A 16,718-nucleotide genomic window follows, 5' to 3' on the forward strand; every position below is an offset into this window, starting at 1 on the left:
CGTTTCACCTGCACCGCGTGAACCAGTTCAGGCGGTGCCGCACTTCGCCGTTCGTTTCAGCGGTGCAGCTTGCGGCACCTGAACCGCGCCGTTCGATTCACCGGTGGTGCCGACGGGTGCAGGACGGGTTCACGGCTTTGCCTGCACTCCCTGCCGAGGAGGTGCAGAAGCAGACGAAAAAAGTGCAGGGCTGGTTCCGCCGATGGCGGAACCCACTTTGCACCGCTGTGAACTGGTGCAAGAGGTGCAGGCTGAATCGAATAGACCCCAGGAGGCGGCAGGAGCACGTGAGCTTCACGGAGCGAGCCAGGGGGGCGCGGCCAGGCCATCGACCAGGCCATCCGAGCCTTGGCGGGAGCGGGCCGACTTCGCATCACCACCGTCATCCTAGGGGCACCACGAACCTGTGTCTTCGTGACCCCAGCGGCATCGGTCGGGCACTAGTGGCCAACGTCCACGCTCCGTCGACGTTCGTCTCAACGGCCCCGAAAGGCTACGCTCGTGCCGAGCCTACGCGGGACCTCCAGCAGCAGCGGCTACCAGAGGGTAGCCACCGAGGAAACACGCCGCCCAAGGGATGACCGCGCGCGTCGAACGCCAGCATCAAGGACCTCCAGCGGGAGCGGCTACCAGGAAGTAGCCGCAGAGGAAACGTCAGGACGCGCGGAGCCCACGCCGTCCAAGGAGTGACCGCGCGCATGGAACGCCGGCACCGAAGCGAGACGAGCACGGCTATCGCCGAGTCACGGCCACGCAACGGGTGCGACACGTCAGCGCCGACGATACCGGGGTAGGCCAGTCCAATAGGGACCCAGTCACAGGACACAACTAGGGAGTTGTGGGGATGGAGAGATCACCTATAGAGGGTAATGGAATGAGTAGATACGAACTAATTTTGTAGAACTTTACTGTAGAGACTTTCGGGGTTTTGCTTCGAACTCTGTTTGAGATATATAGTTTGAGGTTTGATTACAGTGTATCGGTTTATTTGCAATTGATTCTGGAGTGCCTTCTGTTAGGGTTTTTCGAGTGTGTATTAAATGTGTGTTTTGTTGTTAAACACATCAAGGGTTTTCCTGTGTCCATCTCTCTGAGCTGGTTAAGACAACTCCACCATCGGTTCACGTCACAAAAGGGTTTCATATACGGTCGGTCTTACGTCATTCGGCGCCCCGTGCGAACTGCTGCCAAAGCGATCCCCCCCCACACACACACACGCACACACCCAAGCTTGCCAAACCTAGTTTTGCAGCGAAGATGTCTATGGCTAGGATCTAGCAGACCGTCTCCGACTTCTAGACAAGAATACCACGTGAGCGTATATGGTTGCCACCTGGCCGTTTTCGGACCGGCTCGACCGGTTTTTTAAACAGCGAGCTGGTTTCCGGTCCATACTTGAAACGGGCCCTCATTGGCCGGTTTTTTGGCCCTCGTGCCGTGATTGTGTGCGTTTTGGCGTTTAATAAACGTCGATTCAACAACTAAGACGGTAAATACATGTCGACAAGCTGTGCAAAGACACGCGAGCAGAGAAAATACGCGGGCGGGCGCGCTGCCTGAGATGGAGGGAGACCTAAGGGAGGAACAAAACACCGAAATGATGCCGCCGCGGTCTATTCAGTGAAGCACATACAGAGCAATAGTCAAGCTCTCAATCATTTGCAGTACAAAAGGTGTGTTGATTTCTCGAATCCGAGCTGACAAGCTCAGCACCAGAGCGACAGCAAGCCCTGGTGCAACGAGCTCTGGACGCAGCTCGGAATCGTGGCCTCCTGGACTTGGGAGGCTGAGCACATCGTGGTGTGCACAATAACAGTTTATTCCGCCTTTAAGAAAACGCTGCAATAAATGGCACTGCATGTCAAAAACTTGGCGTCTTTTTGTCAGCGCAAATTAAACATTCTATATACCAACGTTACTAGAATCTATATACCACGTCGGGGAAAGGTGGCAACCCTACGCGAGCGTAGAGCCAATTTGCGGCGCCCACTCAAATCCCTGGAATCGTACAACTGTGCGCCACGCCTTCAGCGTAAGGAAATAATCATAAAATTAATAAAAACGTCCCAGGCCCTCCATATTTTGATATAACACGGCTTATATTGCCCCTGAAAAGGTGTCTTCTCAGCAAGAATTGGCGCTTAGAGGTGAGGACGACTCTATTAGCCATTAATTGTAAGCTTTCCGTTTCACATTGTGAGTTGTGCAGAGAAGGACGTCCGTCTACGGAAGGAGTACGAATATATAAAACGGCTATAACTCCTGTTTTATTGAAACTACCTCAAAACCAATTATATGACAATTAGCCGCTAAGACGGCTCTGCCATTACGCGAAATTTCATTTACGTTTAAAAGTTACATACTTCACAGTGAGGTTGCAAATTTTGGCGAATTCCCGTCTGCTCCCAATACATGGACAGCTTATGTTTGTCCGCTGAAATAAAGCTGTAGCCCGTCCAAGTTTCATTCAGTTAATTGACTAAGAAGTATGCCCAATCGCAAATTGCAAACAAACGTGTATTGTTTTGCGCACTTCTTGGACTGCGCCCTGGTAAAAAGCATATTGTCGCTCACGTTGAGGCTCGGCACGACAGCTTCGTTGGTCAACCTTCTTCACGGAGCGGAAGGACACTAAATTTCTTTTAAAGCGAAAACTTCCTTGGAGGGGGCGATGGCATCCTGTCAAAAATCTAACGCATTTTCCCATAGACTGCTTGGCCGACCGAAAATCTCTCATCAAAAAATAAACAACAGGTCCTAGGGTCTTCATGTTTTGATATAAGACGGCTTAAATTGTTCCTGAAAGATATCTCTTCCCAGCAGTGCTTTCATGTTTAGAGGTGAAGCCGGCATTTAAGGTATCTATGTAAGCTGGCTTCCCCACATTGACTGTTCTGCAGAGAAGCACGAAGGAAGTATGATTACAGAAAACGGCTCTAACTCTTCTGTTATCAAATCAAAGGTATCCCGAAAAGATTTATATGACAATTACCCGCTATGACGACTGACTCTACATGCGTTAAATCGAGCTTCTACTGTGTTAAAACGGTCAGTCGAAAATGGCGAAAAAGGAACGCTTCTGGATTAGACAATAAGTGCGTCGATCATGAAGGAGGAGTACAATAGTATATATTTCATAAATCCCGTATCGCTATATATTTCGATTGTTCGTAAATGCTTTGTATAGTGCGCAAAAAATCGTCGCTTCCGCGCTTCCCTCAACATTGTTTAGGAAGGGATGCCAGATTTTTTACAATTAATTTTTTTGCGATTGATTATTTTCGTTTTTTTTAGGAGGATGTCTATACGTAAAACGAAATTGTGTTTGACATTTCATTCACGCGAGCTCAGGAAGGGGACTTCCCTTCTTCAGAGTATATGTATTTCGGTGGCTGAAGCCTGCAATGGGGCCACGAACCAATATGCGCCAGCTATAATCAGGTTCTCATGCATGACGCCGCCTAAGGTCCGATCAGCTCACAGACCATGTACATTTCAAGCTGATAAGACTGCTTAAAATGCACATACGAAAAGAGGCATGCCAGTAAAAAAAAAATGGGGTTAGTTGTATCAGAGTCCTTTAATGCTGGTTGTATAAACCAAAATGCCAGACAACTGCAGCTATTCATCAAGAAGCTAGCGTGCACTAGCGAAGCCCGATATTTTATGATTGACTGTCTAATTTTGCCTGCTTATTTTAAAACTGCTGTTAACTGTCTGATTTTAAGCCTTCATGAGCAACCAACCAGTGCTAGAGGCCCGAATACGACGGGCATTACAGCGAAACAACTACAGGTTTTCGCGCTCAATTTATTCCGATTGCCATGCAATTTAATCCAGGCGCTAGCCAATGTAATCCTAGCGCCCTATTATTTAATCGAAGTGCCGTCTAATTTAAGCCAGGTGCCAACGAATTTAATCCATTTGCCAACCAATTTAATCCAATTGCCAACCAATTTAATCCGGTCGTCAGAATGTTGTTCAGGAGTGTTTTGCGCGAAATTGTAGGGGCAACTTTGCGGACTTTGTTGCGCGTGGTGTCATGAAAACGTCATGTTTCTTGATCCATTATGTGCAAAACTTCTTATGCGCACAGCTTAATGGACACTTACTAGCACGCACAGACCAGATATCGCTCTCGTTTGATTGGTTGGTGCCGCGTGTTGTTTATCTGTTTCGCACTAAAGAAAAAAAATGCTCATGCAGCGCATTCAGTGAGTAACAACGATTAATACTACACGGGCTTCTATGAGAGGTAAGCACTGTGTGACAAATAAACAACACGCACACACACGCGTGAAATCTGTCGGTGAACGGGAGGCCAGAAGAGATCTCGAAGCGAAAGTGGCGGGAGCAGACGACGTACCCATGAGACTATGCGCGTTTACCGGTCACCTATTGCATAGGTCCATGTCGTGGCCAGCTTACGCGAACCTGAAGTCCTGTCAACCGCCTGACATATACCTTCGACTTTCATTCACGTACTCCAGATGCTTTAGTGTACTGCTCTGACCTCCCGCTTTGAAAGCGTAAAGCCTAGGCTGTAGGACCGAAGTCATGGAGCACGTTTTCTTGCATGGCTGATGGGTTCTGCGCTTCGTAATATTAAAACTACCTGTTCATCAGTAAGATAGAGTAGTGTTGTTCGGTTACGTCATACGAGTCCTTCACATTCCTTGCTTTTTTAAGTTCAAAGCCAAAGCGTTCTCCTCGGCTAAGTTTAATCAATAAATCGCCCAACTTCGTTCTACGTTCAACTACGCGTAGTTGGCTTCCGTTTATGCCCATTTGATTTCCAACGAAAGCATCGACCTCGTGTACAAAATTTAGTAAATACAAATACAGTAGACTCGATCATTCAAACTCGAAGGTGGTACCCCAGGATTTTGTTTGAATTACCAGGCATTCGAATTATCAGAAGTTCTCATAAATACGACTCGGGGCAACAAAACAACTTGCTTTGTAACGAAACATTCACATATTCATAATATCGCACTCACGCACAGTACTGAAGTGATATGCACGCTTTTAAAAAGATAACGAATGGATCACTGCTTTGTCTTGGCATGACTGTTCGAAACAAAGTTTTCGATGGCAGCAAGAGCAGCCAGTTTATTGCTTAGACACGTGTATGCAGGTAACCGGCTTTACTTGTGACTGTTAGTTATACAAGGATGCAAGTATGCAGCTAGGACCGGCAAATGTAGCCGATATTTTCCGGCACGAACGAGCTAAAAGTACGAATTAACCGAATATACGTGATGAAGCTGTTCGAATTAAGCAGGATTACAATACATTGAAAACATAGCAGACCAACCAAGTTTTTAAAATTTGTTTGAATTAACCGAAAGTTTGAATTATTCGAATTATAATTATCGCGAGTCCACTGCATGTATGAACTCTGAAACGTTCGTAAGAAAAATGGGTCCGAGAAACTGGATGGCGCTAACTAAAGCGTACCAAAACTCGCATCATAGCGTTATTATCATCGACTAGTTCTCAAACATGAAACGTAACTGTACTGCTCATCATACTCTCCATGCTGCAACATGGGTGATTCCCCATACAAGGACGAATTATGGCCGTCAGTTGTTATACACTGCCGTAATTGCATGAACTCGCTGGGTCGGTAGATTTCCTACAAGTTAAATTGTTATTGAAGCGAAGCTGTTAGCCTCTAGTTGGTCGGAAAATTTCGCGTCGTAGACACCGAGCGCATGCGTCAGGCGAACCAGATATACCGCATGAAGCTCAGTATTCGTTTAAAAAAACACAAAACAAGCATAGAAACCGCATTATGGATGATAAGGCGCCTGAGAATAGGGGAACCTGCTACAATGTATTCCTGGTTCAAAATGTTCGCAGATTATCTTTGAAGGCTAGGCAGGACTAGCGCCACTAAATAGAGCAGTTCTTGCCCAAGACGCCGAGCGCGTGCGTCAGGCTTGGCAAGACCCAGAATTTGCCACCAGAGACGCCGAGCGCAAGCAATAAGCACGCCGAGAACCAAGTCGTACCCTTCCCCACCAGCATTTGTAGTGGTCTACAACAGCTTCTCTGGACATCCACTTTCGCAGTGCGGGATGACGACTATTTTTTTGGAGTACTTGTGGTATGTCCTTGTAAACTTGCGGCAATAGTTTATATTTTTGACTGTGCGAAATTTGTTACCCTTTGACATGTATATATCGATTTGTTCGTACCTTTTTACGTGAGGGTGCACAGCGTTCCTTTTCTGGCTTTTTTACCTGTTCCCCGGGCATCTGTATTGTTAACACCAAATAAAAATTGATTGATCGGATTAGCTAAGCTGCTTGCAGACGCACACTACGCTGCACAAGTGTTGCGAAGTTTCTTTGAGACTAATATTTTCTATTTTAAAGAAGGGGTAAAAGCAGTAAAAGTAAGTAGCTCGGCGAGCTAAAAAAACTATGGTTCGGAATTTTCAGAGGAAGTACCTGTTTGGATAGGCAGATGATACTGGGCCATCTCCACGAACTTGAAACCTAGGGAGGGGCGAAGCATGCAGTGTATTCAGAGATTGTACGTCTCTCTCTCTTGCCACACGGCGAGCGCTGATTGGGCGTCGGTGGGAGGCGCAACCACGCGCTTGCCGAGGCGCCATTTCTGATGAAAGACAAGTCCGGCTGTAAGTTGTTTTCGCATCATATACCGCAGCATGCTAAGAAGTATGCTGTACAGGAGAAAACCTGGCGTTTGGAACCAATTTAAAGACGGCATTTAAGAAATTTTTGTTATTATTGCACTAAAATCCTGATTATACCTGTATTTAAAGTTAGTTTAAATCATGTTAGTTTATTTTGGAAACTGTTTTATTTATTCTACACTTGTTTTTTGACCATCGTTTGACAACTTGATTTACCGTGACGACACGAGAAGCCGACAGCCCGAGCCCCTACGGTACTTCGCGCCTAATAAGCAAAACAATATGATAACAGGTATTCTACAAACCAATTGAACCCTTCCCCTCTCTGATCAAAGAATGTTTACTAATTCAGGCAAAGTACTAAAACAACAAGCTCTCTTAATTGCAGCAAAGCTTGAGCTCGCGCTAGAAACACCTACACGTACTCCATGGTGCAATTTTTTTAATTCAGAACGTGTCTTCATGAGAGGTTATGTCTACTCTGCGCCTTGGTTACACGAACAGATAATACTAGCGGCAACACTTGTACAACTTGTTAAGCTTCATACGGGGTCTCCATCGGGTTAGAGCAGCCACTCCACCGGCAGGTTCCCAAGTCTGTTACCTGCGATGAAAACAATAAAAAGGAACAAAACAATTAAGTAAATGCGGAAAGCAACTGGGGACACTACTTGATGTGTTCAAAGGCTTCATTACCCAAGTTGCGCTTGAATTTCAATTAGCGTGGATATAAACCTTCATGACCATATTCTTTCCAGCTGAGACAACATTCACCGACAGAACCGATGAATGACTGGATTTGAAGAGAAAAAAATGTCCGAGCTTCACTGTACGGTGCAAGTGCTTTGAGGGAGAGCCAGATGCACAGGAAAGAAAACACATGATAACTGCGGAGGGATAAAAAAAGACAATACGACTCACCGTTGACAACATTGGCAGGGAACGACAGGAGTTACTCTGCCCTTTCTGGACGGCGACTCGAAGCCACTGGAAGTGAACGGGGCCTTCGCTGGTCCGGCTACGGGAAAGGGCGAGCGTGGAGGCGAACCCGGGTCCTTGGTGGCCGGAACTGGGGTGGAGGCCCGTGGCGCGCCTTGGACCGGGTCGCCGCCGACGACGTGTCGAAGCCAGTCCGCGGAGGTTAGCTCCGGAACTGCAGCGCTCTCCGCGAGGTTGAGTGGCACCTCACGCTCGTCGGCGTAAACTGGGGGTAAAAAAAACGTGGGACAAGCAACCTTATTAATCAGCCATCATAACAAGGGTAGGGGGAGGAATGTTGGCGGTACAGGGAAAGGTTTGAAACAGTTGAATACAGGAGCACGTCGTTGCTTGCATTTTTTCGTCTTGAGCTTTTTCAGCATTATCAGACACAGCGCGGCACTGAAACTACTCCTAACACAAGTCCCTTACTGCCACAATACACTTCGAGCAGCATGAAGTCGTTCACAACGAATACCCACCGAACCACCATTACGTTTAGACAAAGAAAATGGAAATGCGACAACCGCAAAACACGTGTACTCACTGCGGCATGGGCGAATGAAGCCCTTGTTCAGACTGTAGTCCCTGGACGATGGCGGAACCGCGTCGGGAGCGCACCGCATCCACGCCTTGCTCGAACCAGCCATGCTCGAGGTGTACGATGCCCGAAGTTCGAAGGTTCTCGACTTTTTGTCGCCCTCCGGTTGCACCTCGCGGCGGCAAGCGAACGTGCCTGGTGGACGAAAGCTGGAACGTCTGGGTTTCCCGCAGTGTCCCTCTGCTTTGCGCTAAAATATGGAGCCCAGATGCCACGTGAAAGAGAAAGAAGGAGGAGGGAGTGTATCTCCGGACACGCCTTTCGTAGAAGTGACAACCATCTCCGCGAATTTTCCAGACAAGCCGCGATCACCCCCCCCCCCCCTCCTTTTGTGGAAGTAATGCGGGGGGCCCAGGTACGTGTTCACGCTAAAGGGTCAATGACAACAGAAAAATCTCCTGGTGAGGACCTCCAGTGGGCAACGATTCGCTACAGGCAAATAGACTGCCACGTTTCAGCTCGTGTGATTATCTACACGATTGCAGGTCGACTCGAATGTAGGTCGACTCCGAAGCCTCCTCCGAAACATCGCACACCGAAGAATAGAAAGCAGACAGAACACAAGAACGCATTCCACAACGAAAACATATTGGTCACCTGACCTACAGCTCGCCCTCGCTGGTTTTATCAATAGTATACTGCTGCTTCCGCTATGAGGGCTGTGACGGCGCTGTGACAGCTGCCTGCACTGTACAAATCTCGTGCAGTAACTAGTAACGCGTTACCGGTAATTAGTTATTTTATTCAGTAACTTGTAACTGTAACTAGTTGCTTTTAACTTAGAGGAACTTGTAACTGTAACTGTTACTTTTCTACACAGTAACCGAAAAAAAAAAAACGTTTTTTCCTAGCGTCACAGCAACTATCTTTAAGGGCCGACGTATAGTTTGCTCTTCGCACTTTTTCGGACTTTCTTTTGAATATCCGCTCCAGTTTTCTCCTTCCACAACACGGATCCCTCGCGGTTTAAGAGGAAGGCACAGAGAGGTAGGATTATCTTCCCTGCCGAAGACCGAGGTCAGAGGTCGGTCTTCAGGATGATTCCTTAAAAATTTTCCTTCGTTTTGAATCGTGCGGAAACAGAAAAAAAAAAAAACTGGCAATTAGACGTCTGAAAAGAGAGAAGCTCTCGAATGCCAACTTTAAGAACTTTAAGATTGTAGAGTTTACGCGCCGACGCAACCCAAGCGATGAGGCGCGCCGTAGCGGAGGGCTCCCGATTAATTTTGACCACCTGGGGCTCTTCAACGTGCGCCGAAATCTGGTAAGAAAGAAATCCTACAGCTTCGGTAAGCTTCAAGCCTTGCGCGACTTAGTGCAAGCTTCACCAATTTTTTGGTTCCTAAATTTCGCAGGAGGGCATAAGAAACATGAAGACTATGTACAAAACAGTTGGTGTAGATACAAAATTGAAAGAAAGGAAAGAAAAAAAGCGACATGGTGAGGGTGGCATCATTCAGTACAGAAAACTTTGTCTCAGCACATTTTTTTTTACAGCAAGATGGTCATACGGACTATATTCGAAAATTATGCTGCAAGTTTGTGCTTCCCGTGTTGTAAACCGAAAATTGTCAGTTGGTCGATTGAGCTCGCGTAGTCAGAAAGGGGTTGATTTAATTGCGTCCTTTATCTTTAAGTCTGTGTGCAGATGCAGTTTTCAAGCATACCTGGACAGGCGCCGCTGGATACCCGAAGCCTCTATACAACGGCTGTAAGCTGCAGCTTCAATTCAGGTCGGCTAGCACACGCGTAAGGGATAACACCTGAGCTTAGTTGGAAAAAGAAGATTTTATTCTAATCACAGGCGGGTCAACGTTGAGGTCTTTAACCGTAAGTCATCTTTCTCCTAAAAAGTCGACGAATGTTGAACGAGAAACTTGTTCGATTTATTGTAAGGAGTGGACGGTCTTCACCGACGTGATCCTTCGGGCTCCTGGGGAGATAAAGAAATGTAAAAATATATAAAAAAGACTAAAAGAAGCGTCACAGGAAAAATATGTCCTCTGTATCACAGTTGATAGTCTATCCGTGCGACGCTGGCATTGCATGCAGTGTATAAATGTATACCTCGCGGATAGCATTACTGCTAAAGCTGCGCCCGTATCGTCTACAACGCGATGTATTTTTTTCTTTCACTTACAGCAATTGCACAAACATGCGGGTTACAGCCTGAACGTAAGGCATTTCAATCATTCTCCCCCATTGCAGAAGCGCCCTCGTTAACGTACACGAGGGCCTGGCATTCCACGGTGCTTTGACAGACGGCCAGAAAGAAATACGGCCCATTCGTCACATGGCGTATCGTCATAGGCTGGTTCGTAACAGGGAAACATTCGTCATAGGCCCGTTCAACATATGGGGACGCTCGTCATACGTAGAAGTCCACCTGCATATTTTTTAAAAGCGAAGCTTTCTACCTCTACCTGCCAATGGTTCTTTCGTGGCGTGCGTGACAAGAAACTCCTAACGTGGCTGCGGAAGGAAGGGCCGTTTTCACTCACGGAGCGCAGTGTAGCAGCGCGGCGAATTTACCCAGCGTTCCCCGCGCGCTAACCCCGGTGGGCGCATCGTCGCGGCCCGGCTTCGTCGTCTGCTTTAGCGACGGTTGTTTTGGGCCTGTTTAGGCACAGCGCGTCCATTGCGCGCTTCCTTCGCACGGCTTGATTAAATTGCTCGGCAGCACCCCCTGGGTAACCCGGACACGACGTAATTAAGTTGTCGTACGGCAAAGATACGTTTAAGATTGGTTTGCAGGGCACGAAAAAAAAAAAATAGAGACCACATACAGACATTCGGCCGCTAAACAAACACCACCTTTTGCGCACTTCTTGCCACGTATGGGACTCCGTTTTCTAAATTGGTGAAAACCGATTCGGTTGTGTTTTAAGAGGGATTACAAAAGGCGAAAGGAGCAACTGGTTCTGATAAATAGCGCCCATAAGAGTTCTCTCAGCTTTCTAGAATTCTCGAACTGACTAAACAAGCTAGTTTAAATCGCTATAAATGGGTATCACTAGGCTCACATGTCATTGTTTTGGTGTCCGCGCTTGTGTCGCGCGGTGGTGTAGCCCCGAGCTAGCACATCAAGATGGCTAGGTTCCGCCGGTTCCGCTGTCTCACCCTTCGAATGACGCTCCTGGTCGTTTTCTTTCTCCCGACGCACGTACGGCCTACAGCGGCGGCGTACACCGCTCTAGCACGGCAGTGGCCGACGCTTCTGCGTTCGGGACGCCGCCCCTGCGAATTCTGGTTAACGGCGGGCAGAATCTATGGTTTCACTCTTCGTAGAGCCACGTGTATGAATTCAAGTGACGTCGCATGGGAAATTGTTGTTGGTGTGATTTACACCTTAGCTTTCCAACTACCTTCACAGAATGAATTGGAGCCAATTTTTTGTTGTTGTTGTCATTGTTGTTGTTGTTAATGCGCATATGGGTATCAGCGAAACAGATAAGACCGTTAACTACTCAAAAGATGGAGTTGAGGAAGGCAGGTAGCACAATAATAAAAAAAAAAATCTCTTGGAAGAGGAGTCAGAAAGAACTTGCGCCCCCCTCCTCATTGTTGCGGCCGCTTTGGGTGAGCTTGAGCCCCACACGAGGACGGAAAGATATAGTGCAATAATTTTTACAATGCGTGGTACTGAGAAAAAATTGGGAGAATCGCGTTGGTTCGGCCTACATGTCTTGTTTTCTTTTTCTTTTTTCTGGTGGCCATACATCCGGGAAATTGCCCCAAAGATGACAGTCGGAGGGAACAGGTAGGGCAACGTCGTTCTAACCGGAATATATCGATGCAAGGTATACGACCCAAGGCAGAAAAGTTGGGCAAGGACGTAGCACAATAAAGAAAATATCTTGGAAGAGGGACCACGAAGAGCCCGCGCCCACCGTTTCATTGTAGCGGGCGGCTCGTGCGTCTGCCAACCCCACACGAAGACGAAAGATATAAAACAAGATCTTTTAACACGTCCTACTGAGAAATAGTAGTGAGAATCACGTGGTACTAGCCAAACACGTTTTCTTCTCTTTCATATCGGCCGCTTCAGAAGTGAAGGCCAATAGGAGTGGACGAAGATACCGTGATTTGAGCATAATGCGTTCCCTCTTGTGAGCATTTTTTTGCTTCTTCATGGTAGTTGTATACGCAATATAAAAAGGTGCCTTTTTCGAACATGATTTTATTTTCCATAGGCACCAAGGCAGGGTGCTCGTACACTCCGATCAAAACCAATCTACGCTTCAAACAGTGATAAGCCGCTACAGGTACGCCACTCGGTTAACCACTTTGAGGGCAGCCTCCAGGAATACTGCGTTTTGAACTGTGAAAAGTTGGACTAATAAACGCTTTTCCACGGGTTCCCATGGCCCTTTCCGTGTAATTTATTATACTAGCTTATTGCAAGTGTCGGAACTAATTATTTAATTAGCAAAACCTTGTTATTATTACACTTTCTATTTAGCAATCATTACGCGGAATATACAAGCGATGCCTTATCATCGCTTACACACTCCTGAAAACACCGCGAACATCTGTTTTATGCAACTGTGACGAACTTTCCTAAATGACAAGCTGGTCTATGGCGAATGATTTTATGTGACCAAACGGCCTATTACGAACCGGCCTATGACGATACGCCGTGTGGCGAATGGGCCTACACCCGGCCAGACATGTACGAGTTTTAAAAAAATGCTATGTTCGCAATGGTAACGCCGGAAGGGAACGAAAGGTGTAGGTGCCGTACCATTTCGAAGCCAGGCTCGACGTCCAACGCAGTGACGCGGGAGTTTTCCCAGTTATGCAGCCACTTTCCTACTGAATGTTGCTCGGCCAACGGTAGGCCTTCGGGAACTTGCGTCGTTTCCTGCTGCTGTTGCCAGAGGTAATAATGAAGCAATGGCGACGGCTTCCGGATCCTGGGGGCCACGAAGTCTTCTGTCTCGGCCAGTTCGCATGAGTCGCGTTCATCGCCCGCTCCCAAAGGTGGAGGAGTACACCCCGACCTCCAGGGAACGGGACTCTCGGAGAGGACTCTGTCCATGATGGACTCGGACGGAGACCGGAAGCCATCGGAAGTGAACTGGGCCAGCACTGACGTGTCCATGGAGGGCGGCGAACACGTGGACGAGTCCAAGTCCTCGCTGACCGAATCCGGGGTGCAAACCCGAGGTGCGCCTTCGACTGTGACGCCGCCCATGTTGAGGATCCAGTGCCTGTAGCCGTGTTGTTCTTGCACCTCAGCGCTCCCCGTCAGGTTGAGTGAATCCGTGTACTCGTGGTCAACTGCGTGTAAACACGCGCAAACAATAGTAATGACGGTTGTTAAGCCTCGTTGTTGCTATTGCCAATGAAGATTTCAAATTATTTGACTTGAAGAACAGAGAAAAGAACAACGAGCGAAGTCGCGTGTTCTTTTCTAAGTGTTTACGTAGCGGATGTTCAAGGAAAGTTCGCTCTGGTTTGCTTGGATATGCCGTAGGACATAATTGCGTTGTGCCCATGGAAATGCTTTGCGGCATATTCAAGCAAACCGGTGTGAAGGGGTACGTGACAATTCATCGAACACCGCTTCATCGAACGCCGTTTTATCGAAGGAATGTCCGTTTCATCGAACGCCGTTTCATCGAAGTGACGTCGCCCGTTATATCGAATGCTATTCGGACGCTGCGGTCGCGACGAGTACCGTATTTACTCGCATAATGATCTCACTCGCCTAATGATCGCATCGCTGAAGTTCGTCGGCAAAATGTGACTTTTTTTTTTTATTTCCCGCGCAATGGTTGCACCCTGAACTTGCCCAAGCCTTATGTCGTATGTGTGCCAAGTCTAGACGACGATGGTCGTGCTTACGTTAGTTTCCTCCTCTTTCAAAGCGGACATGGCTACGTTATTGCCACGGACTTGATGATATTAGCGATATCGGCACGCGTGAGTTCATTATTGGTACGGAAGAAACTCTCACTAAATGCGCATAATGTACTCACAAAACATATTTAAAAAAACGCGCTCGGCTTGCTGAGTCGGCAGCCGTGTCTTGATGTCCCACACTGTGACAGCAGCCACTTATTGGTCCACCTGTTCTCACCTTCCAGCAAACTCGTTCCGGTGCGTTCCGCAATGAAAACACTGCATTTTGCATTACTCGGTGGTCAGTGGAGTTTTTATTATGTTTTTATTTTTTTATGTTTATAACGTTCATGAGACGTATCGTAAACATTCTGAGCTGCAACTTGCGTTTTCTGCGCTGAAACTTTTTTCCCGAAAAATTTGCCTCGCGTAATGATCGCACCCCTAACTTGGCATCATATTTTAGGGGAAAAAAAGTGCGATCATTACACGAGTAAATGCGGTACTGCTGCCATAAATGTTCAATTATTCGCGTCATCAAGAGGTTCACGAAGCATGAAAGGGTTTATAATTTAGAGTCGCGTAAAAAACCCACATATTTTTAGATGCGAAGCATCTCTTGCTCTCGGCTCCGTCGTCCGTCGTCCGTCCATCCACCGGCCCAGGAAGACACCGGCAACACTGTCGCTCGTGCATCTCATGGTCGGGGCTATGTCCCTCCCTTGTTGTGGCACCGTTCACACCCCCACTGCGCATGCTCGGCTCATCTCGGGCTGGCCCAGGAAGACACCGGTAACACTGTCGCTCCAGAAGTCATTAAAGGGTAAGACACCACCGGGCGTTCAGCAAGCCGAGCATGCGCAGTGGGGGTGTGGACGGCGCAACAACGACAAGGGAGGGACATAGCCCCGTCGCATCTAATAAAATTACACCATCTTCCCGTAGGGGAACCCTGAGTAGTATGGGAAACAGCCGTGGGCTCAACGCAATTTCGCATTTCGTAGTTCCGGTAAGTAAAAAGTGTGGTAGTTACCATGGAAACCAAACTGTAAATATAACGGTAGCTACGTACCTCAACCTAACGGAAACGACGAACTGAAAACTAATGGGCACTTGAATCGACCCCATGGCTGCTTTGCATACTACTCAGGGTTCCCCTACGGGAAGATGGTGTCATTTTTTTAGGTACAAGTCTTTGTCACTGCCACTTCCCGTGGCGATTATCGGCGACATGCAATGTGTTGAAGTTTATCCGGGTGGTGCTGCCTTTTGTGTTGCTATTACTGAAGCTTGTTGTTATTTCCTTTCTTCCGGTTTTCTGATATTGTGTTTACACAAAGTATATGATCGCTCAAATTGACAGAAGTCACACATTTTCAGGACGCACTAAATCCATAAACCGACTGGCAGCCATCAAAGAAGTTCATTTTTCAAGGACCATATGAGCTGTTTACGTAACTACGTGTACAATGAATGACATAACATGTACGAAAATGCTGCAACTGTTTTAATTGATGAGCATTTGCCCTCAAAAAGTCCTTTACTGGTATGTTTCTCCGTTAGATCGAGATGCGCTCGAGGGCCTCTTCTTGGCTATAGCCCAGCATAGACGGCTGGTGGATATGCAAAAGTGCTTTCAGCCGTTCGTCCGTAGCTTTTTACTCGAGTTGCAGGCGGATGAGGGACCGCCAAACGCCGGGGTGTGATATTCTCTTATTCCGCTAAGTGCTTAACAGACCAGAAGGCAGACGGAAACCGGGTTGCCCGGATTGTTGGCGCGTATAGGTCGCCAGAACACCGGGCAGCTGGCGTGGCTTTCCCACGAACTATTTTTTTTTTTTTTTTTGGAATCAGCGTACCAGCTCCCAGACTGCTGGCAGGAACTCCTTCTTCTGCTCGTCGAACTCCTGCCAGACAGCAATATTTTAGCGATGGGCGCAGTAACTCTAGTCAATTGACGTTCCATCGAATTCTATGGTGTGGCAGGAAGGCCAAAGAGCAGAATTGTCGGAAAGAGACCAAAAAATTGGCTTCGCGTGCTCAAGCTGAAAAACTTATGTAGATGACAGTATCTAGCGAACTCATCAAAGCGTATCCACATGCCAAAGTGGTTGATCACGTGATTGAACAAAACAAATTAGCAATTTATTCCGAAATAAAGTGGTCATATCAAAACGATCAACATGAAGATAGAAGCTTGCGAAAAAACGACAATTTCATTTGGTTCTGTTTGTGCGCCTTTAAGGCTCTTCTCTATCGTGTACGACCGAATTCGATGAAATGTCCTCGATGAAGCATCCTTCTATCAAACGGCGTTCGATGAAACAGCGTTCGATGAAACGGCTTCTATGAAGTGGTGTTCGAAGTAACGGCGTTCGATGAATTGTCTGCCACCCGGAGTGAAGCGTATTTGTGAATTTTCCAAATGTCTGCTACATAGACACACGAAAGAACGCAATATGTTACGACAACGCTTGCTGTTCTTTTCTCTGTTTTTTACCATCGAAATTACTGCGTTTCTCTCGACGTCAGTTTCTATTTGTCGCACAACACTTCGGACACTATGAAGTCACCTGCAACGAGCGTACAGCGAGTCGTCATGATGCGAACGCGGTGTTTACGATA

This window comes from Haemaphysalis longicornis, unplaced genomic scaffold (genome assembly GCF_048455015.1).
Source record: "Haemaphysalis longicornis isolate Haplotype H1 unplaced genomic scaffold, Haemaphysalis longicornis Haplotype H1 scaffold_9, whole genome shotgun sequence".
Classification (NCBI taxonomy): Eukaryota; Metazoa; Arthropoda; class Arachnida; order Ixodida; family Ixodidae; genus Haemaphysalis; species Haemaphysalis longicornis.